Below are 24,961 nucleotides of genomic sequence, written 5' to 3' on the forward strand. Positions count from 1 at the left end.
TTACCTATTTTAATACTGTTATATATAAAAAATGAAGGCAGTTTAATCCCATTAGATTCTATAGTGGGTCCCCCACCTTCACCCCCAAAAAGCTTTTCATAATCATACAGTAGCCCCTCGCTAAACCGGACATGTTTGTCCGACATGAGGAGGTGTCAGATTTAAAAACAATACAATAAAATCACACACACATACATTTACAGTTCTCAATGTATTTTAAATATAAATCACTGCGCTGAAATAACAATAATGTGTTTTGGGTAGAGTACACATTACATTATCTAAAAATATAAATATGTACAATAGGTCTATACAGTATCCAGTACAGCTGTAAAATCAAATGAATACCTAGCACACTTTCTTTTTGCTTTAGCCTATTGGTAACACAAAATAAATTATGCTGCTGTTTTTAAATTTTTTAAAAATGTTTCTTTTAATTATTATTATTTTTAACGTGGTCTACTTAGCAGCGTAGACAAATAACACACAATATATGATGGTTCTATACAGATGCTCAGAATGAGTTGGAGGGATTAGTAGCACATGTGTGCGCCCAACATGCTGGGAAAACCAGAAGTGTCATAGAATTTTATTTTCAAGGCTTGTAAGTACACCCTGACTTTAGTGAAAATTAGGTACTTGAGTGATCGTCTCAAAAATGCATTGAGCACAACTGGCAACACATGAGAAAAAGCAGACTAGGAAATGCCAGCAACCATTGCGGCTATTTAAAATATGATTTCAAAAGCTCTTAACAAATTGATGCAATTGTGTCACAATAGCTTGCAGCTTTAGTACATCTCATTACAATATATTTGATCCCTCATTTGAACTGTCTCCACCCTGTTTTTGCAAATTTCTCCAGGAACGCCCAGAGTTACATAGTAGTTTAAGGGTAAAGCGCAAATAAGAACTGTGGCTGCAAAACATTCATTAAAATGATGCAAATAGCGTTGTGTTTGTTTAGTACATTTCTCACTACACTTCCGACTGGTTTGCATGTGGTTTGCAGCGATTGTGACAGACACTCTTTAGTGCATCCATCCCAAAGTGTTCATATTTATAACCAAATATGGTCATTCTGTGAAGGCAACAAAGGGTTGAGACTGCTCAGGGCAATAAAAGAAGTACATCCACTCTGACAGCCCAGTGGTGTAGTGGTAGTGACCTAGGTTCAATTCACGGTTAGCAAAACCAGAGAGGACAATGTTTATTTTATGTCCAAGCATTACGTTAGGATTTGAAAACTACAAGAACTGTAGTTGTTGTTGTTGTTAAATTGCGTTAGCGGCCTACAGTATGACCCCTGAGTGGCAGGTATCTTGAGGTGTGGTAGTGTGGCCTACAGTATGACCCCTGAGTGGCAGGTGTCTTGAGGTGTGGTAGTGTGGCCGAGCGGTCTAAGGCGCTGGATTTAGGCTCCAGTCTCTCTGGAGGCATGGGTTCGAATCCCATCACTGCCATAGGAAGTTTTTTTCACCCCTGCCCCCTTTTTCCCAAGAAACAAGAGAACGAGGTGTGACTCTAGAGACGAAGGATGATCTGCCACTGCGTGTGTCTTGATACACCTATTCTAAGGAAGTCAGCTGAAGCATTTGAACTGCTATTAATTATTTCATTTTTTCTTACAAATACATCAAGATGATAGTAGTTGTTGTTGTTGTTGTTGAATTGCACTAGCAGTGAATAGTATGGAACCTGGGGGTCTGGGGGTTTGAGCATTTGGGTTGTGATAGTGTGGCTGAGCAATCTAATAATGAATGAAGTCTCGAGAGGCGTGGGTTGAAATCTCTCTACTGCTATCTTGCTTTTAACTCTCCCCTCGCTCTTTCGAACTGCTGGAAAAGAAAATGTTCCATTCCATGGAAAATTTGAACATATGCAACTATGCGCCAATGGTGTAGTGGTATCATACAAGATTCCCATTCTTGTGACCTGGGTACAATTCCCAGTTGGCGCAATTTGAGAAGGTAGTATTTGCTTTTTTTCATTCCAATGATTAAGATTTTGCTGTTGTTAAATTGCGTTAGCGGCCTACAGTATGACCCCTGAGTGGCAGGTATCTTGAGGTGTGGTAGTGTGGCCTACAGTATGACCCCTGAGTGGCAGGTATGTTGAGGTGTGGTAGTGTGGCCGAGCGGTCTAAGGTGCTGGATTAAGGCTCCAGTCTCTCTGGAGGCGTGGGTTTGAATCCCATCGCTATTATCTTGCATTTTTTAACACCCACCTTGGACTTTTGAACTGCTGTAAAGGTAAATGCTCCGATCCTTGGAATATTTACATGCATGCATGTCAGAGCCAATGGTGTGGTGGTATCATACAAGATTCCCATTCTTGTGACCTGGGTACATTTCCCATTTGTCACAACATGCAAAGGTAGTGTTTGTTTTTTTACTTCCAATCGTTATGTTAAGATTTTACATCAATAATTTGTTGTTAAATTGTGTAGGCAGCCTATAGTATGACACCTGGAGGTCTAGCAGTCTGGTAGTGTGGCTGTGCGGTCTAAAGTGCCAGATATAAGTTTCAGTCTCTCTGGAGGTGTGGGTTTCAATCCCACCACTGCTATCTGGAGTTTACATCACCCCTGTCCCCCTTTTCACAAGAAGCAAGAGGACTTGTAACTCTCTAGAGACAAAGGACCAAGTGCCACTGCATGTCTTGATACACCAAATCTAAGGAAGTCAGCTGAAGCATTTGAACTGCTGTTATTATATTTTTTTATGAATACATCATGGTTTGTTGTTGTTGTTTGTTGTTGTTGAATTGCACAAATTGTGAGTCTCATTAGCAATTGAATTGCATTAGCAGAATAAGAACAACAACAACAACAGCAACAACAACAACAACTATTATCATCAATGTATTTGTAAACAAAAAATATATAATAATTAACAGCAGTTCAAATGCTTCAGCTGACCCATAGAATTGGTGTGTCAAGACACATGCAGTGGTATTTGGTCCTTTGTCTCTAGAGAATCACAATTTGTGCAATTCAACAACAACTATTATCATCATGATTCATTTGTAAAAAAAATTAGAATAATTAACAGCAGTTCAAATGCTTCAGCTGACGTCCTTAGACTTGGTGTATTTGTCTCTACAGAGTCACAAGTCCTCTTACTTCTTGTGAAAAGGAGCATCTCAGGATTGAAACCCACATCTCTAGAGAGACTGAAACCTAAATCCAGCACTTTAGACCGCACAGCCACACTACCAGACCACAGACTGCTTGACTTCCAGGTGTCATACTATAGGCTGCTTACACAATTTAACAACAAATTATTGATGTAAAATCTTAACGTAATGATTGGATTGAAAAAAACAGCGACCCCCTCTAGTGGAGATATTAAAACCAGAACAGAAAAAATCTGGCGCCACGCCGATCAGCAGTTTATGTTTCCCTCCAGCAGATTAGGAACGTGCTTTACCACGCGTCTAGAGAATATTGGGACTGTTTACATAAACACTGAGATGGAGCTATAATCCGTTCCCTAAACTTCCTGTTTAATTTCTTTTACTGTTCACAAAAGGAAAGAGAGAAAGAAAGAAAGAGGAGAACAAGGGGGCAGTTAAGAGGGAGAGAGAGTCTAGTTCTGTGTGTTTTGGCAACCGCAGCATAATTATTAAAACCACCATATACTGAATGGAAGAGTCAGCAAACTACACACGCAGACTGAACTGAAGCACAGAGACTGAACTGGAAAACAGAGACTGAACTGAAGCACAGAAACCAAACTCATCAATTAGTGCCTAAGTTTCTCCTCTCATAAAAAGCATGCTGTGTGTTTTTTCTCACTTCAGGCAGCTAGTGTAAGAAACTGTTAGACTGCATGACTTGCCCAAACAGTTGGGACGGATCGTATTTCCAATTTCCTATTTCTGAACCTTGCACCGTCCACATGGCCAAGTCATTAAAAACTTAGCTCTGGGCAAGAAATAGCAGTCCACGTTTATTATAACCACCTGTTCCGACTTTATACAAAGAGCTGGCATTGTTGCGTCACTAGCGCCCCGACGTGCGGAGGCGTTCTGTCTGGAACCAGCGTTCAATTAGTTCTGTTTTCTTTTTACATTCAAAAAAGAATACGCGAACAAGAAGGGCGTGTTCCGAATATGGATGAATATTTCCGGTACGATCAAATCAAATAATGAAATGCACACACAAAAGCTGACGATATACGGGGAATATTATACATTTGTAGAATTCGTTGTTTTAGTCTTAATCAATTGATTAGTGATCAAGGATAGTTTATTTTAAAACAGGAATTTGGCGCCCTCTTGTGGGCGGCATGAGTTATGGCTTTGAATGTGATTTTAATCAGACACAAATTTAAACCTTTTTTTTAAAACTGTGTGAATATTATACACGATTTTAATCAAATATAATAATTAAAAGTAAGCTAAAAAATTCAAACCCACGCCACCGAATAGACTGAAGCCTTAATCGAGCGCCTTAGACCGCTCGGCCACGCTACCTCAGATGAGCAAATGCTTGATCTTTTCCAGGTGTGCTTTCAGAACAGGAGAGCGTGACATTTACCCAAAATGAGTCAGAGAAGCGCGGCACAGCCCTGGAGCCCTCGCCGAGTGCCGCTGGGTCCGCTTCGGGTCTTCCGGACATGCTGAGAGGGAGCCGGCCGGGTTCGGAGTGCGATGCCCGGGGGGAGTCCCACTATGACGAGGCCTCTCTGACCCGGACAGTATAGCAGGGGAATCTCTTTTCATTACTGGAACCGCTGAGACCAGAGCTGGGGGGAGATAGTCACTTTAATATTTTACATTTATAATATTTTGTTTTGTTATTTAATAAACCTTTTTCTTCTTAAATTTGTTTTTTTTTTCTCGTTTATTTTAAGCCATGCTGCAAATATTGGATAATTCAATTGTAAAATAAACAGGAAATATATATATAATTTCTTTTAAAAGGCTGTTGCCCATTTTTATTATTATTATTCAATTTTTGACAAGGTTGGGTTTTGCAGTAGATTTGCTCGCAAATTTAAATATTATTTTGCAACACTAAACGGTTTACAAATTAATTAAAATTAAAAAGTATTCGTTAAAAGGGTTCTCATTAATCAGTCGGCTATTTTCAATACTGTGTTTTATTTATGTAATTAATTTTGTGGAATATTCGAGATGAAAATAAATAAAGATATAAACAAGCCGTCCCTGGGTGGGCTTGAACCACCAACCTTTCAGTTAACAGCCGAACGCGCTAACCGATTGCGCCACAGAGACTGCGCTGCGACATCCCCTTACTGTGCTTCTATTTAATGGCGCAAGAAGAGCTTATAGAAAAGAACCCTTTAACACGGGGGGAAGGAGACAAATGTCCAAATTTCACAGGAACATCTAATGCTCTACGTATTACAACTGGAGAGACTCCCAGGCTGAGACAGCAAAACTAAAATACTTCCTCTCTCTCTCTATTATTTATATATAATATATATATATTGGTGAGAAAATATTGTTACAACAGCCTAATACACACAGAAACATGTGAATATAAACCAGCAGTAAACATGCGTAGGCTTCCTTTTATAAAACTTATCCGTTTACGGCGCCGCGCAAAAAGCGAGGCTTGAATGTTATTATTCCGTTATATTGCTTTCATCCAAAGCAACATCAGAAAAGCGAGTAAAAAAGGTCTGTGTAACACATCACACACCTATATGCTTAACAGCGGTCTCTGTGTTGTTACTGGTTTGTGATCGCCAGTGATAGTCAGAATGGTCTCGGAGGGGAGTTGCAGTCCCCGGCGAGGAGGAGCGGTTAATCACCAGCTCATTGCTCTCCATTCATCACGCTCTGCTGCTCCATTGCTGGAGTAACAGGTAAGGATACACCTCACTGACGATACCACAGCGCCGGCTAGAGAGGCGAGCAAGCCGGGACACACCTCCCGCAGCTCAGGGTGACACAAAGCATACCCGCAGATTTTTTTTTTTAGATAAGAAAACTGACAGTTCCTACATTTTGAATGAGTTTTTCTATTTGTATTATTATTTTTTTAATAGCTATCGTATTTTTTACTGAAACTGTCAGAAAAGATTCCCTCTCCTGCTCTTCTAATTTGCATACAGCTCCTCGAAGCTGACGCTCATTGGCTCCTCGAAGCTGACGCTCATTGGCTCGGAATCAGTCGTTCTTTATCGGAATCAGTTTCCTTCGTTGTTCCTAGCGTCAGTTGTTTTTTTTTTTTTTTTTGGTGAGGAAGGGGGCCGCGTCACCATGGCGAGAGATCTCGCGAGAATCGAGAGGGTTCGGTTGGGTTGCTGTGGGCAACGACGAGTTCCTCGGACGAATCAATACAGAAACAGCGAGATTAATTTATTTAAAATTATAAAGTTTTAAAAAAAGTTCGGTTTTTAAACTTAATCCAAAGCTGGGCTAGCTGGGCTAGCTGTCATCGAGGTAAGTTTTGCATTTCGTTTCTACACATTAGGATTTTTAGTTTTATTTTATTTTTTCTAATACAAAAATACTGTGATGATGTAGCCTCCAGAAAAATGGGGTATTCATGCACGTGTATTCAGATTATATATTTTTTTCAACGGTTTGCACCAGTGCAAAAAAAAAAGGTATGACTTTTAAACGATTAAACAAAATGTTTTTCAGGACGATTTGGATAAAATCCCGCTTCTTCCAGCTGTTTGCAAAGTATTCTGTGTCATGAATATGTCAGAATAGAAAAATAATGAGTTTACTTATATATACTGACACACACACACACACACACACTGACTGACACACACACACACACACACACACACTAGTGTTAGTTTGTAACCCTGCTCAAACTCCTGGCTCCTGATCATTGCAATATTAATAATAATAACAGACTTCATTGAGGGGAGCTCTGAACCCCAGGACTGGGTGCAGCAGCAGCAGGGCTAGTGTGAGTTTGTAACCCTGCTCAAACTCCTGGCTCTCTGATCATTGCAATATTAATAATAATAAGAGACTTCATTGAGGGGAGCTCTGAACCCCAGGACTGGGTGCAGCAGCAGCAGGGCTAGTGTGAGTTTGTAACCCTGCTCAAACTCCTGCCTCCTGATCATTGCAATATTAATAATAATAAAAGACTTCATTGAGGGGAGCTCTGAACCCCAGGACTGGGTGCAGCAGCAGCAGCAGGGCTAGTGTGAGTTTGTAACCCTGCTCAAACTCCTGGCTCCTGATCATTGCAATATTAATAATAATAACAGACTTCATTGAGGGGAGCTCTGAACCCCAGGACTGGGTGCAGCAGCAGTAGCAGGGCTAGTGTGAGTTTGTAACCCTGCTCAAACTCCTGCCTCCTGAAGATTGCAATATTAATAATACTGTCTGTCTTCATTGAGGGGAGCTCTGAGCCCAGGACTGGGTGCAGCAGCAGCAGGGGCTAGTGTGAGTTTTAACCCTGCCAAGGCTGCAGTATTAATAATAATAAAAGACTTCATTGAGGGGAGCTCTGAACCCCAGGACTGGGTGCAGCAGCAGCAGCAGGGCTAGTGTGAGTTTGTAACCCTGCTCAAACTCCTGGCTCCTGATCATTGCAATATTAATAATAATAACAGACTTCATTGAGGGGAGCTCTGAACCCTACCACGCCAGGTAGGGTGTAATTTTATTCCAAGGGCAGTAACAGTGAGGCTGTTGACGGCGTGTGTGTGTGAAGAATGACTCTCTCTGTGTGACTGTCTGTCTCACTGTCTCAGGACAGCAGCGTGCTAGCTTGCTTGCCTCTGCAGTGCACACAGGAGCAGTACCACGCCAGGGATACAGAGTAAGTCATGGTTATAATTGTTCTGTACATTAAATTTTTGCTTTTGACACCAGGAACCTCCATTGTTTGTTTAGGCTTCCCGTGAGCCGTTTTGAAAAGGGGGGGGGGGGGTAAAAAAGACACCCAGCTTCCCTATTATACACTGCTAGTGCAATTCAAAAACAACTATTATCATCTTGAACCTATTATCATCTTGATGTATTTGTCAAAAAAAAAAAAAAAAAATATATATATATATATATATATATATATATATATATATATATATATATATATATATATAATAACAGCAGTTCAAATGCTTCAGCTGACTTCCATAGAATAGGTGTATCAAGACACATGCTCAGATGATCTGTGACTACACCTGCCTCATTTCAGATATTGAAGCTAAGTGGCTAGGCTCTGTCCATGACTGAAGAATATTCAGAGTCTACATTGTGCCAGAGATTCGAGGAAGGTATAGGAAATAATCTTATTTGTCAGAAATCATTGCTTAAATGTTTATTTTATGAAGTGATCTAACAGTGTTCATTTCATAGGTCATTATGACGGGGTCCTAATTGGAGACAGAGGCTGCGCAGGTAGACCCTTCTTCATGACCCCATACCCAGAACCAGCACCAGGGCCCGTAGCACGATTCAATGTGGCTCTTGCAAGGACAAGAGCTCGAATTGAAATGACCTTTGGACAACTAAAGGCCTGATTCAACCGTCTTCGTAGTCTGAGGGTTGCACCAGACAGAGCCTGCGACAAGAAAGGAGAGGGTCCCAGTCTTACAAGCCCAGCCCGAAGAAGACGTGGATCCGGTGCACCTGGATCAGCAGAACGGCCGAGATGCAAGGGATCGCATTGCATACCACTACTTTGGTTAAAGCATGTAAGATTTATTTCCTTTTGTTTTTTGTTAATCTTTGCCTTGTTAAGATAACCACAGTTTTCATAAACATAGCCAACAGTGAGTAATAGCCTGTCAAAACAAGAACAAAATGTTAAAAAATAAATCGTTTATTTGGAATTTCATGGATGGTCCTGTTAATGGAAAAGCAGACGATTTATTTTTAGTACATTTTTAGTGTTTGTAAAAAGAAATTATAATAATTAACAGCAGTTCAAATGATTCAGCTGACTTCAATAGAATTGGTGTATCAAGACACATGCAGTGGCATATGGTCCTTTGTCTCTAGAGTCACAGGTCGTTCTCTTGTTTCTTGTGAAAAGGGGGGCAGGGGTGAAGAAATCTCCAGATGGCAGTGGTGGGATTCAAACCCATGCCTCCAGAGAGACTAGAGCCTAAATTCAGCGCCTTAGACCGCTCGGCCACACTACCACACTACAGTGTGGCTGACGCCCAGGCGTCATACTATAGGCCGCTAACGCAATTTAACAAGAAATAGATATAAACACTTAACGTAATGATTGGAATGAAAAAAACAAACACTACCTCCTCATGTTGCGCCAACTGGGAATTAAAAGCAAGATAACAGTAGAGGGATTTCAACCCACGCCTCTCGAGACTTCATTCATTATTAGATTGCTCAGCCACATTATCACAACCCAAATGCTCAAACCCCCAGACCCCCAGGTTCCATACTATTCACTGCTAGTGCAATTCAACAACAACAACTACTACTACTACTAATATCATCTTGATGTATTTGTAAGAAAAAATGAAATAATTAATAGCAGTTCAAATGCTTCAGCTGACTTCCTTAGAATAGGTGTATCAAGACACACGCAGTGGCAGATCATCCTTCGTCTCTAGAGTCACAACTCGTTCTCTTGTTTCTTGGGAAAAGGGGGGCAGGGGTGAAAAAACCTTCCTATGGCAGCGATGGGATTCAAACCCACGCCTCCAGAGAGACTAGAACCTAAATCCAGCGCCTTAGACCGCTCGGCCACACTACCACACCTCAGGTTGCCTGCCGCGCAGGTGTCATACTATAGGCCGCTAACGCAATTTAACAAGCGCAAAAGCTTAATCACTGGAATGAAAAAAACAAACACTACCTTTGCATGTTGTGACAAATGGGAAATGTACCCAGGTCACAAGAAAATCATGATTCCACTACACCATTGGCCAGCATGTTGCACCAAACGGAACTGGGAGACCGAGGGGGGGGGTTAAAAAAAAAGCAAGATAACAGTAGAGGGATTTCAACCCATTCCTGTGGAGACTTAATTCATTATTAGATTGCTCAGCCACATTATCACAACCCAAATGCTCAAACCCCCAGACCCCCAGGTTCCATACTATTCACTGCTAGTGCAATTCAACAACAACAACAACTACTACTACTAATATCATCTTGATGTATTTGTAAGAAAAAATGAAATAATTAATAGCAGTTCAAATGCTTCAGCTGACTTCCTTAGAATAGGTGTATCAAGACACACGCAGTGGCAGATCATCCTTCGTCTCTAGAGTCACAACTCGTTCTCTTGTTTCTTGGGAAAAGGGGGGCAGGGGTGAAAAAATCTTCCTATGGCAGCGATGGGATTCAAACCCATGCCTCCAGAGAGACTACAACCTAAATCCAGCGCCTTAGACCGCTCGGCCACACTACCACACCTCAGGTTGCCTGCCGCGCAGGTGTCATACTATAGGCCGCTAACGCAATTTAACAAGAAATAGATATAAACACTTAACGTAATGATTGGAATGAAAAAAACAAACACTACCTTCTCAAGTTGCGCCAACTGGGAATTGAACCCAGGTCACAAGAATGGGAATCTTGTATGATACCACTACACCATTGGCGCGTAGTTGCACATATATATTGGAACATTTTCTTTTACAGCAGTTCAAAAGACCGAGGGGAGAGGGATGAAAAAATCTTCCTATGGCAGTGATGGGATTCGAACCCATGCCTCCAGAGAGAAAACAATTCCCAGTTGATATTTTAGAGAAACATTAATAATAATAATAATAATAATTCTTCTGTCATTTGCAGACGCTTTTATCCAAAGCGACTTCCAGAGACTAGGGGGGTCAACTTTGCATCATCAACAACTGCTGCTGCTGCAGAGTCACTTCCAATAGGACCCTGTTTGTTTTCCGTCTCATCTGAAAGACTGAGCACAAGGAGGTTCAGGGACTCGCTCAGGGTCACAGTGAGTCAGTGGCTGAGCCGGGAATTGATGCTCAGCCCCTTTCTCTAACCGCTGGAGCCCCGAGCCTACTCGTGTATCAGCCTGCATATGAAAGGCCAGGTGACTGGACTGGCTGTATTTGAAACGCAAGCCCAGTTTGTACCTGCAGAACCCGAACATGTACCAGTAGGTCCAGAACTCCCACTGCCGGAACACGAAGAAGGAGAGGCAGACAGAGGCGCTGTAGTGAGCCGCCAGAGCTGATAGGGGGCTCCAGTCAAGGAAAACAACAGCAACACTCACAGAGACACACACACACTCGAACATACACCCAAAGAAAACACAGACACTCAAACACAACCACATAAAAGTTTTTCCCATTTAACTGTCTGTCTGTCTGTCTCTCTGTCTGGCTGCCTGTGTGTCTCTCTGTCTGTCGGTCGCACTCCCCTCCCTCCCTGTCTCCCTCTCTGCGCGTCACTGACCTACAGAACACGAATATCCACCAGTAGAGGGTGCAGCTCCACTGCTCAAAGAGGAAGAAGAGGAGTGACACAGAGCGCTGACATGGGCTGCGATCGCTGAGGAGAGGCAGGGAGTCAGGGAGAAACCACAGCACAGATCTGAGGGGAGTCGAGGACAAACCACAGCACAGACCCGAGGGGAGTCAAGGACAACCCACAGCACAGACCAGAGGGGAGTCGAGGACAAACCACAGCACAGACCCGAGGGGAGTCAAGGACAAACCACAGCACAGACCAGAGGGGAGTCAGGGACAAACCACAGCACAGACCAGAGGGGAGTCAGGGACAAACCACAGCACAGACCAGCGGGGAGTCAGGGACAAACCACAGCACAGACCAGCGGGGAGTCAGGGACAAACCACAGCACAGACCACAGACAAAGTGTAATAAAGCACAGCGAAAGCATGGTAGAGCATAGGGAAGCATTGTAAAGCACAGAGAGGTCTGGTAAAGCATAGGGAAGCATTGTAAAGCACAGAGAGGTCTGGTAAAGCATAGGGAAGCATTGTAAAGCACAGAGAGGTCTGGTAAAGCATAGGGAAGCATTGTTAAGCACAGAGAGGTACAGTAAGGGCTAGTTTACCCTGGTTTGTTTTTTAGTATGCTTGATCACACCTCTCTCTGGTTTCCCATGCTTGTGCAGAGCTCGCTCACAGCACTCTGATGCTGTGTTTGCGCGGCTCGGGTTTGTGTTTTGAAGGATACAGAGGAGGCTCTGGCTGCTGTTGAACATGGAGACGCCGCACAGGAAGCCAGCCAGCTCGACCACAAACAAGCCCAGAGTGACAGAGAGAGCCACGATCAACCTGCAACACATAGCCAGGGAACAGGTCAATACAGTGGGATAGCTGGTTTACAAATATGCTTTAGCAGACCTCTCTGTGCTTTACAATGCTTCCCTATGCTTTACCACACCTCTCTGTGCTTTACAATGCTTCCCTATGCTTTACCAGACCTCTCTATGCTTTACAATGCTTCCCTATGCTTTACCAGACCGCTCTATGCTTTACAATGCTTCCCTGTGCTTTTTTGCTGTGTTTATCCTATGGGGCATTTTTATACGTGTTACCCTACGCCTGCTCTCAGAGTGCAGTAGTTATTTCCTGACTGAGGCTGAAGAATAACCCACATTTTAAAACAAAGAAAGAAAAAAAAAGCTGTGTCTGTTGAAACGCCTGTTCCTTTTCAAAACGGCTCACGGGAAGCCTAAACAAACAATGGCGGTTCCTGGTGTCAAAAGCAAAAATTAAATGTACAGAACAATTATAACCATGACTTACTCTGCATCCCTGGCGTGGTACTGCTCCTGTGTGCACTGCAGAGGCAAGCAAGCTAGCACGCTGCTGTCCTGAGACAGTGAGACAGACAGTCACACAGAGAGAGTCATTCTTCACACACACACGCCGTCAACAGCCTCACTGTTACTGCCCTTGGAATAAAATTACACCCTACTACCCTGCTGCACCCAGTCCTGGGGTTCAGAACTCCCCTCAATGAAGTCTGTTATTATTATTAATATTGCAATGATCAGGAGCCAGGAGTTTGAGCAGGGTTACAAACTCACACTAGCCCTGCTGCTGCTGCACCCAGTCCTGGGGTTCAGAGCTCCCCTCAATGAAGTCTTTTATTATTATTAATATTGCAATGATCAGGAGGCAGGAGTTTGAGCAGGGTTACAAACTCACACTAGCCCTGCTGCTGCTGCACCCAGTCCTGGGGTTCAGAGCTCCCCTCAATGAAGTCTTTTATTATTATTAATATTGCAATGATCAGGAGCCAGGAGTTTGAGCAGGGTTACAAACTCACACTAGCCCTGCTGCTGCTGCTGCACCCAGTCCTGGGGTTCAGAGCTCCCCTCAATGAAGTCTGTTATTATTATTAATATTGCAATGATCAGGAGCCAGGAGTTTGAGCAGGGTTACAAACAAGCCCTGCTGCTGTGAAGTCTATTATTATTAATATTGCAATGATCAGGAGCCAGGAGTTTGAGCAGGGTTACAAACTAACACTAGTGTGTGTGTGTGTGTGTGTGTGTGTCAGTATATATAAGTAAACTTATTATTTTTCTATTCTGACATATTCATGACACAGAATACTTTGCAAACAGCTGGAAGTAGCGGGATTTTATCCAAATCGTCCTGAAAAACATTTTGTTTAATCGTTTAAAAGTCATACCTTTTTTTTTGCACTGGTGCAAACCGTTGAAAAAAATATATAATCTGAATACACGTGCATGAATACCCCATTTTTCTGGAGGCTACATCATCACAGTATTTTTGTATTAGAAAAAATAAAATAAAACTAAAAATCCTAATGTGTAGAAACGAAATGCAAAACTTACCTCGATGACAGCTAGCCCAGCTAGCCCAGCTTTGGATTAAGTTTAAAAACCGAACTTTTTTTTAAAACTATAATTTTAAATAAATTAATCTCGCTGTTTCTGTATTGATTCGTCCGAGGAACTCGTCGTTGCCCACAGCAACCCAACCGAACCCTCTCGATTCTCGCGAGATCTCTCGCCATGGTGACGCGGCCCCCTTCCTCACCAAAAAAAAACAAAAACAAACAACTGACGCTAGGAACACTCCGCCGAGGAACGACGAAACTGATTCCGATAAAGAACGAAGGGCTCCAAGAGCCAATGAGCGTCAGCTTCGAGGAGCCAATGAGCGTCAGCTTCGAGGAGCTGTATGCAAATTAGAAGAGCGGGAGAGGGAATCGTTTCTGACAGTTTCAGTAAAAAATACGATAGCTATTAAAAAAATAATAATACAAATAGAAAAACTCATTCAAAATGTAGGAACTGTCAGTTTTCTTATCTAAAAAAAAATGATCTGCGGGTATGCTCTGTGTCACCCTGAGCTGCGGGAGGTGTGTCCCGGCTTGCTCGCCTCTCTAGCCGGCGCTGTGGTATCGTCAGTGAGGTGTATCCTTACCTGTTACTCCAGCAATGGAGCAGCAGAGCGTGATGAATGGAGAGCAATGAGCTGGTGATTAACCGCTCCTCCTCGCCGGGGACTGCAACTCCCCTCCGAGACCATTCTGACTATCACTGGCGATCACAAACCAGTAACAACACAGAGACCGCTGTTAAGCATATAGGTGTGTGATGTGTTACACAGACCTTTTTTACTCGCTTTTCTGATGTTGCTTTGGATGAAAGCAATATAACGGAATAATAACATTCAAGCCTCGCTTTTTGCGCGGCGCCGTAAACAGATCAGTTTTATAAAAGGAAGCCTACGCATGTTTACTGCTGGTTTATATTCACATGTTTCTGTGTGTATTAGGCTGTTGTAACAATATTTTCTCACCAATATATATATATATATATATAAATAATAGAGAGAGAGAGAGGAAGTATTTTAGTTTTGCTGTCTCAGCCTGGGAGTCTCTCCAGTTGTAATACGTAGAGCATTAGATGTTCCTGTGAAATTTGGACATTTCTCTCCTTCCCCCCGTGTTAAAGGGTTCTTTTCTATAAGCTCTTCTTGCGCCATTAAACAGAAGCGCTGTAAGGTGATGTCGCAGCGCAGTCTCTGTGGCGCAATCGGTTAGCCCGTTCAGCTGTTAACCAAAAGGACGGCATGTTAACCAGGGATGGCATGTTTATATCTTTATTTATTTTCATCTCGAATATTCCACAAAATTAATTACATAAATAAAACACAGTATTGAAAATAGCCAACTGATTAATGAGAACCCTTTTAACGAATACTTTTTAATTTTAATTAATTTGTAAACCGTTTAGTGTTGCAAAATAATATTTAAATTTGCGAGCAAATCTACTGCAAAACCCAACCTTGTCAAAAATTGAATAATAATAATAATAATAAAAATGGGCAACAGCCTTTTAAAAGAAATATATATTTCCTGTTTATTTTACAATTGAATTATCCAATATTTGCAGCATGGCTTAAAATAAACGAGAAAAAAAAAAACAAATTTAAGAAGAAAAAGGTTTATTAAATAACAAAACAAAATATTATAAATGTAAAATATTAAAGTGACTATCTCCCCCCAGCTCTGGTCTCAGCGGTTCCAGTAATGAAAAGAGATTCCCCTGCTATACTGTCCGGGTCAGAGAGGCCTCGTCATAGTGGGACTCCCCCCGGGCATCGCACTCCGAACCCGGCCGGCTCCCTCTCAGCATGTCCGGAAGACCCGAAGCGGACCCAGCGGCACTCGGCGAGGGCTCCAGGGCTGTGCCGCGCTTCTCTGACTCATTTTGGGTAAATGTCGCGCTCTCCTGTTCTGAAAGCACACCTGGAAGAGATCAAGCATTTGCTCATCTGAGGTAGCGTGGCCGAGCGGTCTAAGGCACTGGATTAAGGCTCCAGTCTCTTTGGAGGCGTGGGTTCGAATCCCACCGCTGCCATAAAGGTATTTTTTTAGCTTACTTTAATTATTATATTTGATTAAAATCGTGTATAATATTCACACAGTTTAAAAAAAAAAGGTTTAAATTTGTGTCTGATTAAAATCACATTCAAAGCCATAACTCATGCCGCCCACAAGAGGGCGCCAAATTCCTGTTTTAAAATAAACTATCCTTGATCACTAATCAATTGATTAAGACTAAAACAACGACATCTACAAATGTATAATATTCCCCGTATATCGTCAGCTTTTGTGTGTGCATTTCATTATTTGATTTGATCGTACAGGAAATATTCATCCATATTCGGAACACGCCCTTCTTGTTCGCGTATTCTTTTTTGAATGTAAGAAGAAAACAGAACTAATTGAACGCTGGATCCAGACAGAACGCCTCCGCACGTCGGGGCGCTAGTGACGCAACAATGCCAGCTCTTTGTATAAAGTCGGAACAGCTGGTTATAATAAACGTGGGCTGCTATTTCTTGCCCAGAGCTGAGTTTTTAATGACTTGGCCATGTGGACGGTGCAAGGTTCAGAAATAGGAAATTGGAAATACGATCCGTCCCAACTGTTTCGGCAAGTCATGCAGTCTAACAGTTTCTTACACTAGCTGCCTGAAGTGAGAAAAAACACACAGCATGCTTTTTATGAGAGGAGAAACTTAGGCACTAATTGATGAGTTTGGTTTCTGTGCTTCAGTTCAGTCTCTGTTTTCCAGTTCAGTCTCTGTGCTTCAGTTCAATCTGCTGTGTGTAGTTTGCTGACTCTTCCATTCAGTATATGGTGGTTTTAATAATTATGCTGCGGTTGCCAAAACACACAGAACTAGACTCTCTCTCCCTCTTAACTGCCCCCTTGTTCTCCTCTTTCTTTCTTTCTCTCTTTCCTTTTGTGAACAGTAAAAGAAATTAAACAGGAAGTTTAGGGAACGGATTATAGCTCCATCTCAGTGTTTATGTAAACAGTCCCAATATTCTCTAGACGCGTGGTAAAGCACGTTCCTAATCTGCTGGAGGGAAACATAAACTGCTGATCGGCGTGGCGCCAGATTTTTTCTGTTCTGGTTTTAATATCTCCACTAGAGGGGGTCGCTGTTTTTTTCAATCCAATCATTACGTTAAGATTTTACATCAATAATTTGTTGTTAAATTGCGTAGGCCGCCTATAGTATGACACCTGGAAGTCTAGCAGTCTGCGGTCTGGTAGAGTGGCTGAGCGGACTAAGTAGTTGTTGTTGTTGTTGAATTGCACAAATTGTGACTCTCTAGAGACAAAGGACCAAATGCCACTGCATGTTTTAATACACCAATTCTAAGGACGTCAGCTGAAGCATTTGAACTGCTGTTAATTATTCTAATTTGATCGCTTCTCGGCCTCTTGGCTCGATCAAGGGTTGCGATCGCTTTGGTTGTTAACAACTAAGGTTTTGTGTTTATCTTTTACAGGAGCTCTAAAGGCGTGCCGGTATTTCTTAGCAGAGAGCGGAGAGATCAGCGTTGTGTTTTATCGGGTAGGGCCCCTTGGGGCACCTCACCTTTAATTGTTTTGTGATGTCGTTTGCAAGGATGGGAGAGAGAAGGTACAACTGTGTACGGTTTTCTTTAAAGAAGAAATACACAGGAGGGGATTTGAGGATGGAGATGGGGAGGTTAGAATTCAGTAGGTGTGTATTACAGAGGGCCTTGAAATTTGAACCTAAAGATTTGAACTGCCTTATTGCTTTACCAAATGGTATGTCTTGGGATGTTAGTTTTTGTAATGAAGGAGTGTATAGAGCATTCTGGACCAGATATGAGGAAAAGAAAGACTTGCCGGCTCTTGTTAAGTTTAATGTTGAAGCTTTGTCAGACAACTCTGTGAAAACTGTAGTTGTGAGAATGTTAAGTGAGAGTGTTACAGATTATGATATTCGTACTTGGCTGTGTAGATATTGTGATGTTAAAAGAGCTCCTGTAAAGGTATGTGATTTGGACGGGGTATGGAATGGTGCATGGAGAGTGTTGGTGAGGCTGGCAAGTGACCCTCAGGGTTATGGAGGCTTCCGGCACATTCCATCAGATATTATGTTGGGAGGTAGCAGGGGTTTTGTAAACTACCAGGGACAGCCTAAATACTGTAGAAAATGTGGTGAATTGGGCCATTTAGCAGTGGTGTGCGCAAGAGTTGTTTGTGGTATTTGTAAGGAGGACGGGCACGTGGCTGCACAGTGTGTGAAAAGGAAAGCTTGCAATTTGTGTGGGGATGATAAACATTTGTTCAGAGACTGTCCTCTGTCCTTTTCTAATAGACTGAGGAAAGGAACAGAAGTGAATGTGGACAAAGAAGTTGTGCAAAACGAGACAAATCTGGTGGATTTGGAGGTAGATTTGAATGAGGGCCCAGGTGCATCAGGGGAGTTTTTTTCAAACGCTGAGGGAGGGAAGGAGGTGGTTGGCTCTGATGAGCAGGTGACTAACAAGGTTGAAACTGAGATGAGGACAGGTGAGACAGAGGGAAATGGTAGTGAGGCTGATAGTGGGGGTGAGGGAGGTAGTACAGAGAATCAAGGGTTGGTTGTTAGGGGTGTAAGAGTGTGTGCAAGTGATGTGAATCGGTTAATGGAAGAAATGTTAGAAGAAATGGCAGAAAAAAATGTAGCCAAAGCATTAGTGAGGGAGGAAGAGGAGGATATGGAGCAAGATAGACTGCTGGAGAAAAGGAAAATGGAGAGTGAAAAAAATGAGGGGCTTTTTATTAAAAAGAAACAAAGCAAAAAGAAACAAAGGGTGGATTTGAGTGAAGGGCAAGAAGGTGAAGGAGAAGGGGAAGTGGATGATTCGCCATTGTTAATTAATTTACATTCACCCATGAGTCCTGAGACACCGCCACAATTTGATGGAAATGTGAACTATAGTGGTGACATGTTTTTAGATCTATCCTGTGTGGAGGATTTTGTTAAGGCTACGAATATGGTGGAAACACCTAAATAAGTCATGGATGTAAAGAGGTGTTACCCTTTTCTTATTACTGATGGCATTAACAGTGACCTCAATAAATGTTAGAAGCTTGATTAGTCCAGTACGGTGCTTATCCATTTTTGATTTCTTGTCAAATATGGAGGCAGATGTTTTCTTCTTACAGGAATGTTGGCTCCCATACAGGGAAAATTATAATACACTTAAAGAGAAGTGGTCATATGGGTGCTCTGTGTGGTCAGGTTCAAATGAGAATAAATCAAGTGGTATAGGGATTCTGTTCAAGAATAAGGGTATAGAAATTAAAAATGTTAAGATCCTAATGGATGGGAGGGCATTAGTGGTTAAAATAGTGTATTTAGAACAGGAGATTCTTTTGATTAATATATATGCTTCTCCTGATAAGCATGAGAGATTTCAGTTATTTGAGTTAATTAGTAGTGAATTGGTGTTGAGTGGTGGGGTTGTGATGGGAGGTGATTTTAATTGTGTGCTATCAGGGAAAGATAAAGGTGGTGTGTCAGATGAAATAAAGTTGGATAAAACTTCAGGATTGTTAAACAGGATAAAAAATGATTTTGTATTAACGGATGTATTTAGGCATTTGCATCCTAATGAACCAGGGTACACCTGGCATAATGTAAAAGGTACGAGGAAATCGAGAATTGACATGGTTTTTACAACTAAGCATTTGTCTTGTTCTGAGTGTAAGTTGGAACCAAGTTTCTTCTCTGATCATATGATCCTAATTGCTAAGATTAACTTTGATGTTACAGTTTCAAAGGGTCCAGGGGTGTGGAAATTAAATAATAAATTACTAGAAGATGAGGGGTTGAGGAATACTTTTAGAGATAGGTATGAAAGGTGGAGAACTTTAAAAGAAATGTTTGTGAGTGAGTGTGAATGGTGGGAGTGGGTGAAAAGCAAAATCAAAAAGTTTTTTGTTAAAGTGGGAAAGGAAAAAGTTCAGAAAGAGAAAAGGCAGGAGAAGTCTTTGCAGGGGAAACTGCAGAGACTGTAGACTTGGTGGAATGGGATTTGATGTATATAAAGACATTAATGAGATTAAATTAGAACTGAAGGGATTGTTCCAAAAGAAGTGTGAGAAAATAATTTTCCTTAGTAAAGTTGAGCATGTGGAAAAGAATGAAAAGTGTACAAGATTCTTCTTTAAAAAAGTGTTGGAGAACAATAAAATAATGACGGCTCTTAAAGACCAGCAGGGGATAAGCAGGAGGAAGGGTGAGGAGATGATTGGGATTGCGGAGGGGTTTTATAGGGATCTGTACAAAGAGAGGAGGATTAATGAGGGGAAATTAAGCATGGTATTAAATAAGATGGAAGGAGGGGTGACGAATAGTGAGAAGGAAGAGTTGGAGAAGGAAATTACTGTGGAAGAGCTGGACACAGCAGTGAAAACATTTAAAAAAAACAAGACCCCAGGAGGGGATGGGTTAGGTTTGGAGTTTTATTTAGTTTTCTGGGAGCTTCTAAGAATTGATTTGCTGGGAGTTTTTAAAGAAATGTATAGGAAGGGGGAAATGCCTCTGTCTTTTAGGCAGGGTGTTATAATTCTGTTGTACAAGAAAGGAGACCGAGAGGAATTAAAGAATTGGAGGCCAATAAGTCTGCAATGCTTTGATTACAAACTTTTGGCAAAAGTAATAACAAATAGATTAAATAAAGTCATAAGCTCTGTTATTCATGCTGATCAGGTGTGTGCGATTCCAGGGAGAAGGGTGGTGGACAGCCTTGTCTTATTAAGAGATTCGATTGGCTATTGTAAAGAAAGGAAAAATAAGTTGTGTTATTTTAAATCTTGACTTGGAGAAAGCATGTTTCTGTGTGTATTAGGCTGTTGTAACAAAAATTATTGAAAAAAAATCTTAATAAAATATATTATAAAAACATATATATATATATATTATATATATATAAAGAATAAGTTGTATATATTATATATTATATATATAAAAATTTTCTGTCTGTAAGTATTTTTTTTTTGCTGTCTCAGCCTGGGAGTCTCTCCAGTTGTAATACGCAGAGCATTAGATGTTCCTGTGAAATTTGGACATTTGTATACATGTTTTTTTGTTTGGTTTTTTTTTTGTTGTGGTTTTGCATTTCAATGGTTTAAAAAACCAAACAAATTAAAAGGCATTCAGAGGACTCCAGAAAGGCGACAATTATTAAAAAAAATTATGTTTAACCCACGGTCTGCGCTGTTATCAGCGATGTGTATGCAACAGAAGCCGCTGGTAGATTACAAAAATGATTAATTAAACTTAGGCTAGGTACAGTTGTTTTCTTAGTATGCTTTTATTCTCTATTAATTAAGTTATATTCATTGAAAAATGCAAGAGAGAACCAGATCGTTATTATTTTATTGTTTTGTTTTTATAGTTTAATATAATATTTAAAAAAGAAGCACAATTATACATATTTTTTAAATAAAGGCAGCATTTCTCTAGACAGACCTTGTCTATGAAGATCAGAAAAGTCTTTCGAATTATATTTTTGTCTTTTGCAATTCTAACGTAAGTTTATTATTATATAACATATTAGGCAGTCCAAGGATATTCAGGCAAGGCTATGTCTGTCATGCGTTACATTCATTATTGTTTTATGGGAGATTTATTATATGATTATTATCGACAGGTCATTATGAAAGTAATTTCATTGATTACTATTTTTTGTTCGATTAAGGATTATATTATGGTTACTGATGTCTGATACTTATGCCTCCGCGTAACACGACTTGATCGAATGACAGTGTAGAAAGTGAGTGATATAAAGAATCGTCTCGAGTTCACGACCAAAAAAAAGTCGGTTTTAGTGTTACATACCATGTAAATAAACAAATTTTCCATTACAGAGTCATAAAGCACACAGGACAGCAGAGTACCAGGTGAAACAACAACAGCTCCCCAAAGCGTCTGATCTACTTATCATGTTTTTTTTTCGGACTCAGCGCGATTTTTTTGTTTGTTTTTTATTTTTGTGGTTTTGGTCATTTCAAGTTAATTATTACCCGTTCTGGGGACGTCTCTCTTTAGCGCGTGTAGTTCTACGGCATTGTCTCGATTTGTTTGTTGAAATTAATGCTCAGCTTTCATATGTTGTTGTGTACTACTAATTTAATCAAACCAAGTAGTGTAAGAAGTTGCTTGTATCGTTCATGACGTTTCTCAAATCAATTAAGTTAGTTTGTGTATAAAAAAACGACAACAGAGTTGCAGCCAGTGTCATCTTACTTAAAGGCACTCGAGCTGAAATCGCAAAGTAATTTAAAGTAGGCTACAAACATGGCAGCGGACTGTCTCTCTTTAGCGCGCATGCAAGAACTTGCAGACTTGATACAACTGTGTTGAGAATTTAAAAAGAAAGCATTTTATGAGATTTTTAACTAGAGGTACCGGGAATATGACTCTGCATGCTCAGAGGTTCTGGGGCTGCGCCCCGGCACAAATTAAGCACTGGTTTGCAAGTGGAAGCAATACATTTGTGGAAATTATTGCACATATGACAACTGAAGTCAAACCACGAGCCTTGAAAATTCCAAATATTTAATTATTGTTAATTTTAAAATAGCACAAACGATAAAAAAAACACCTTTCTGCATTCTTTCTTCTATTAGTTAGTAGTTGGTTCCATTACTTATTGTTAGGAATCTTCGTTTTATTAAGAAGTTATGTCGGCACAAAACAAACCTAAAGGGACATGATGTCATCAAAAATAAAACCTAAAAATGAAGAGCGTAAAAAAACAAGTTTTAAACAACTTCCGATTTTGCCTCGTCCACTTCCGGTTTGATGAACACACATCCGAATTCACAAACCTCTAGCATGGGCACGAATACAGACACAGAGGCAGATACAGACAATGGCTGTATGTACCAGCCCTACTATATTCAGGGCTGTGGTCTTTCATTTCCATGTACTCGTGGCACCGGCTTAATTCAGTTTCTGCAGGAGTGTCACTGGATACGTGTTTCTTGTTGTTTGTATATTAATGGTACAATCAGAAATATATATATACAATATAAACAAATAAGCATTTATTTAATTTAACAACAGGTTTATAGAATAGTGTAAACATTATGCATGGACAAATGTGATCGCAAATTTAGGTTTTTCCAAAGCTGGTAAAGGATTTACTCACGAGTAAGAGCAATACATGTGCTATAAGAGTTACTGTATCGTATTTACAGCTTATCTACTCAAACAAAAAAGTCCTAAAAGGCCCCCATAAATTATGCTATCACGCGATTTATATATTTTATTATGTATGTCAGGAATGCGCCTCCGTATTTCGTTAGTCTGTAGTTATTATTATTATTATTATTATTATTATTATTATTATTATTATTATTATTATTATTTAGCTATGTATTTTATTATTAGTTTACTTTTATTTTGTGTATGTGTGTAAAGGACAGAGACGTTATTTAGCTGTACTTATTATTATTATTATTATTATTATATTATTTATTATTATTATTATTATTATATTATTATTATTAATAATAATAATAATAATAATAATAATAATAATAATAATAATTGGTATTTATTTAAAACAAATCTTAATATTAAAGTTTGTGTAAGACTGTTTATTTATTTTACCAATATTTGTAATTTGCTTCTTTCTTAAATACAATTTGTTTTTAACTTAATATCTTTTTTTTCTAAAATACTATGCATTGTAAAACCTTATGTAGCTCTGTAACTGTACAAGATATTACAATTTGATTTCAGATTTGAAATCCTTGGAAAATTGCGCAGATACCATATGCTCTAAGTTTATATATATATATATATATATATATATAAAAATATATATAAGATAGGATGAAATTTGTAGTTTTTAAAAAATATATATTTTATTATTTAAAATTTTTTGATCATTTTTTTGGGAGGCGTAGCTCATATGAAAAAAATATAATAGATCCCACAACAAAATAAATGACATCACTGGAAATATCTACTTAATGCCTTTCTGTAGATGTATTGAGGTTTAATTTCTGATTTAAGGTTCTAAAAGTAGATGAGCTTAAACACATAGGGGTTGATGTACTAAGATAGGCCAGTCATGGTGCAAACAACAACAGTTTGCATTTTCATTAAGACAGTTTGCAAAGTGCACATGTTGTCATATGTACAAAAAAGAAATATGTTAATGAAGTGAGCCACAATATACTAATTTAAATATTATTTGCGTCATATTAGCGAGATGTCTAGCAAGAGTTGTGTGACATTTTTTTTCAAATAAAATAGCAGAGGGTGCCTGAAGGATAATGTCTGTACATGCAAAGGTGCAAGAATCAAAATAACATTGTTTTTGTTAAATGTGAAAGTCATCTGTACAATGCATTCTGTTCCGTCTTCATCTTACCTATTTTAATACTGTTATATATAAAAAATGAAGGCAGTTTAATCCCATTAGATTCTATAGTGGGTCCCCCACCTTCACCCCCAAAAAGCTTTTCATAATCATACAGTAGCCCCTCGCTAAACCGGACATGTTTGTCCGACATGAGGAGGTGTCAGATTTAAAAACAATACAATAAAATCACACACACATGGACATTTAGTGGGAGAAGTACAGGCGTGGAAAATGTATTTTAAATATAAATCAGGCTGACGGCTGCAGAAGAAAAAACTAAAAAAAAAAAAAAAAAAAACTCAACATGGTCTTCACACAATTCATGGAAGTCTGCATCACCCCTAACAGACTGAAAGCCACCAGGGAGATAGAAGGTCAGAACAGCTGGGTTCAGGTAGGCAGAAGCAGGGAAAAAAAGAAACTTTGTCAAACACAACCACCAGAAATCAAAACAACCAACAGATTTGAGTCACTTCAAAATTTTGATGAGCAGAACCAACAACAAGAGAATGAAAGGAACAACATCCAGGACCCTATTGACAGTGGTGACCAGACAGCAAAAAGAAGGGAGGTCATGATTGTTGGGGACTCCATATTGAGAAACACAGCAAGTTCAATTCACAGTTTGGACCCCCTTACTACAACAGTGTGCTGCCTTCCGGGAGCCTCGGTCAAGCACATCACTGAAAACGTGGACAGGCTCCTAGAACGAACAGGAGACGACCCGGTAGTAGTCGTCCACATCGGTACAAACAACATTGGAAGAGACAGACCAAAATCCCTGCAAAATAAATTCAGAGAGCTAGGAAGGAAATTAAAAGAGAAAACCAAAACTGTGGTATTTTTCTGGTATA

General features: G+C 40.1%; 1 long non-coding RNA gene and 9 other non-coding genes across 10 annotated transcripts; 6 read left to right on the forward strand and 4 right to left on the reverse strand.

Annotated features, from left to right (window-relative positions):
* The first annotated feature begins 1,381 nt into the window (after positions 1–1,381).
* trnal-uag lies at positions 1,382–1,463 on the forward strand. The gene has a single exon. It is a non-coding gene; the product is annotated as a tRNA-Leu (tRNA).
* Positions 1,464–1,889: 426 nt separating this feature from the next.
* On the forward strand, positions 1,890–1,960 carry trnag-ccc. Its single transcript has one exon. It is a non-coding gene; the product is annotated as a tRNA-Gly (tRNA).
* Positions 1,961–2,123: 163 nt separating this feature from the next.
* trnal-aag lies at positions 2,124–2,205 on the forward strand. Its single transcript has one exon. It is a non-coding gene; the product is annotated as a tRNA-Leu (tRNA).
* Positions 2,206–5,170: 2,965 nt separating this feature from the next.
* On the reverse strand, positions 5,171–5,244 carry trnan-guu. The gene has a single exon. It is a non-coding gene; the product is annotated as a tRNA-Asn (tRNA).
* A 485-nt stretch (positions 5,245–5,729) lies between these two features.
* On the reverse strand, positions 5,730–5,863 carry LOC121305755. The gene has a single exon (XR_005948118.1). It is a non-coding gene; the product is annotated as a U8 small nucleolar RNA (small nucleolar RNA).
* Positions 5,864–6,329: 466 nt separating this feature from the next.
* LOC121305616 lies at positions 6,330–9,101 on the forward strand. The gene is made up of 3 exons (XR_005948105.1): positions 6,330–6,420; positions 8,153–8,231; positions 8,314–9,101. It is a non-coding gene; the product is annotated as an uncharacterized LOC121305616 (long non-coding RNA).
* A 496-nt stretch (positions 9,102–9,597) lies between these two features.
* trnal-uag lies at positions 9,598–9,679 on the reverse strand. The gene has a single exon. It is a non-coding gene; the product is annotated as a tRNA-Leu (tRNA).
* Positions 9,680–10,463: 784 nt separating this feature from the next.
* trnag-ccc lies at positions 10,464–10,534 on the reverse strand. Its single transcript has one exon. It is a non-coding gene; the product is annotated as a tRNA-Gly (tRNA).
* Positions 10,535–14,301: 3,767 nt separating this feature from the next.
* Positions 14,302–14,435, forward strand: LOC121305756. Its single transcript, XR_005948119.1, has one exon. It is a non-coding gene; the product is annotated as a U8 small nucleolar RNA (small nucleolar RNA).
* Positions 14,436–15,684: 1,249 nt separating this feature from the next.
* On the forward strand, positions 15,685–15,766 carry trnal-aag. Its single transcript has one exon. It is a non-coding gene; the product is annotated as a tRNA-Leu (tRNA).
* The last annotated feature ends 9,195 nt before the right edge of the window (positions 15,767–24,961 follow it).

Source organism: Polyodon spathula, chromosome 44, assembly GCF_017654505.1.
Source record: "Polyodon spathula isolate WHYD16114869_AA chromosome 44, ASM1765450v1, whole genome shotgun sequence".
Lineage (NCBI taxonomy): Eukaryota > Metazoa > Chordata > Actinopteri > Acipenseriformes > Polyodontidae > Polyodon > Polyodon spathula.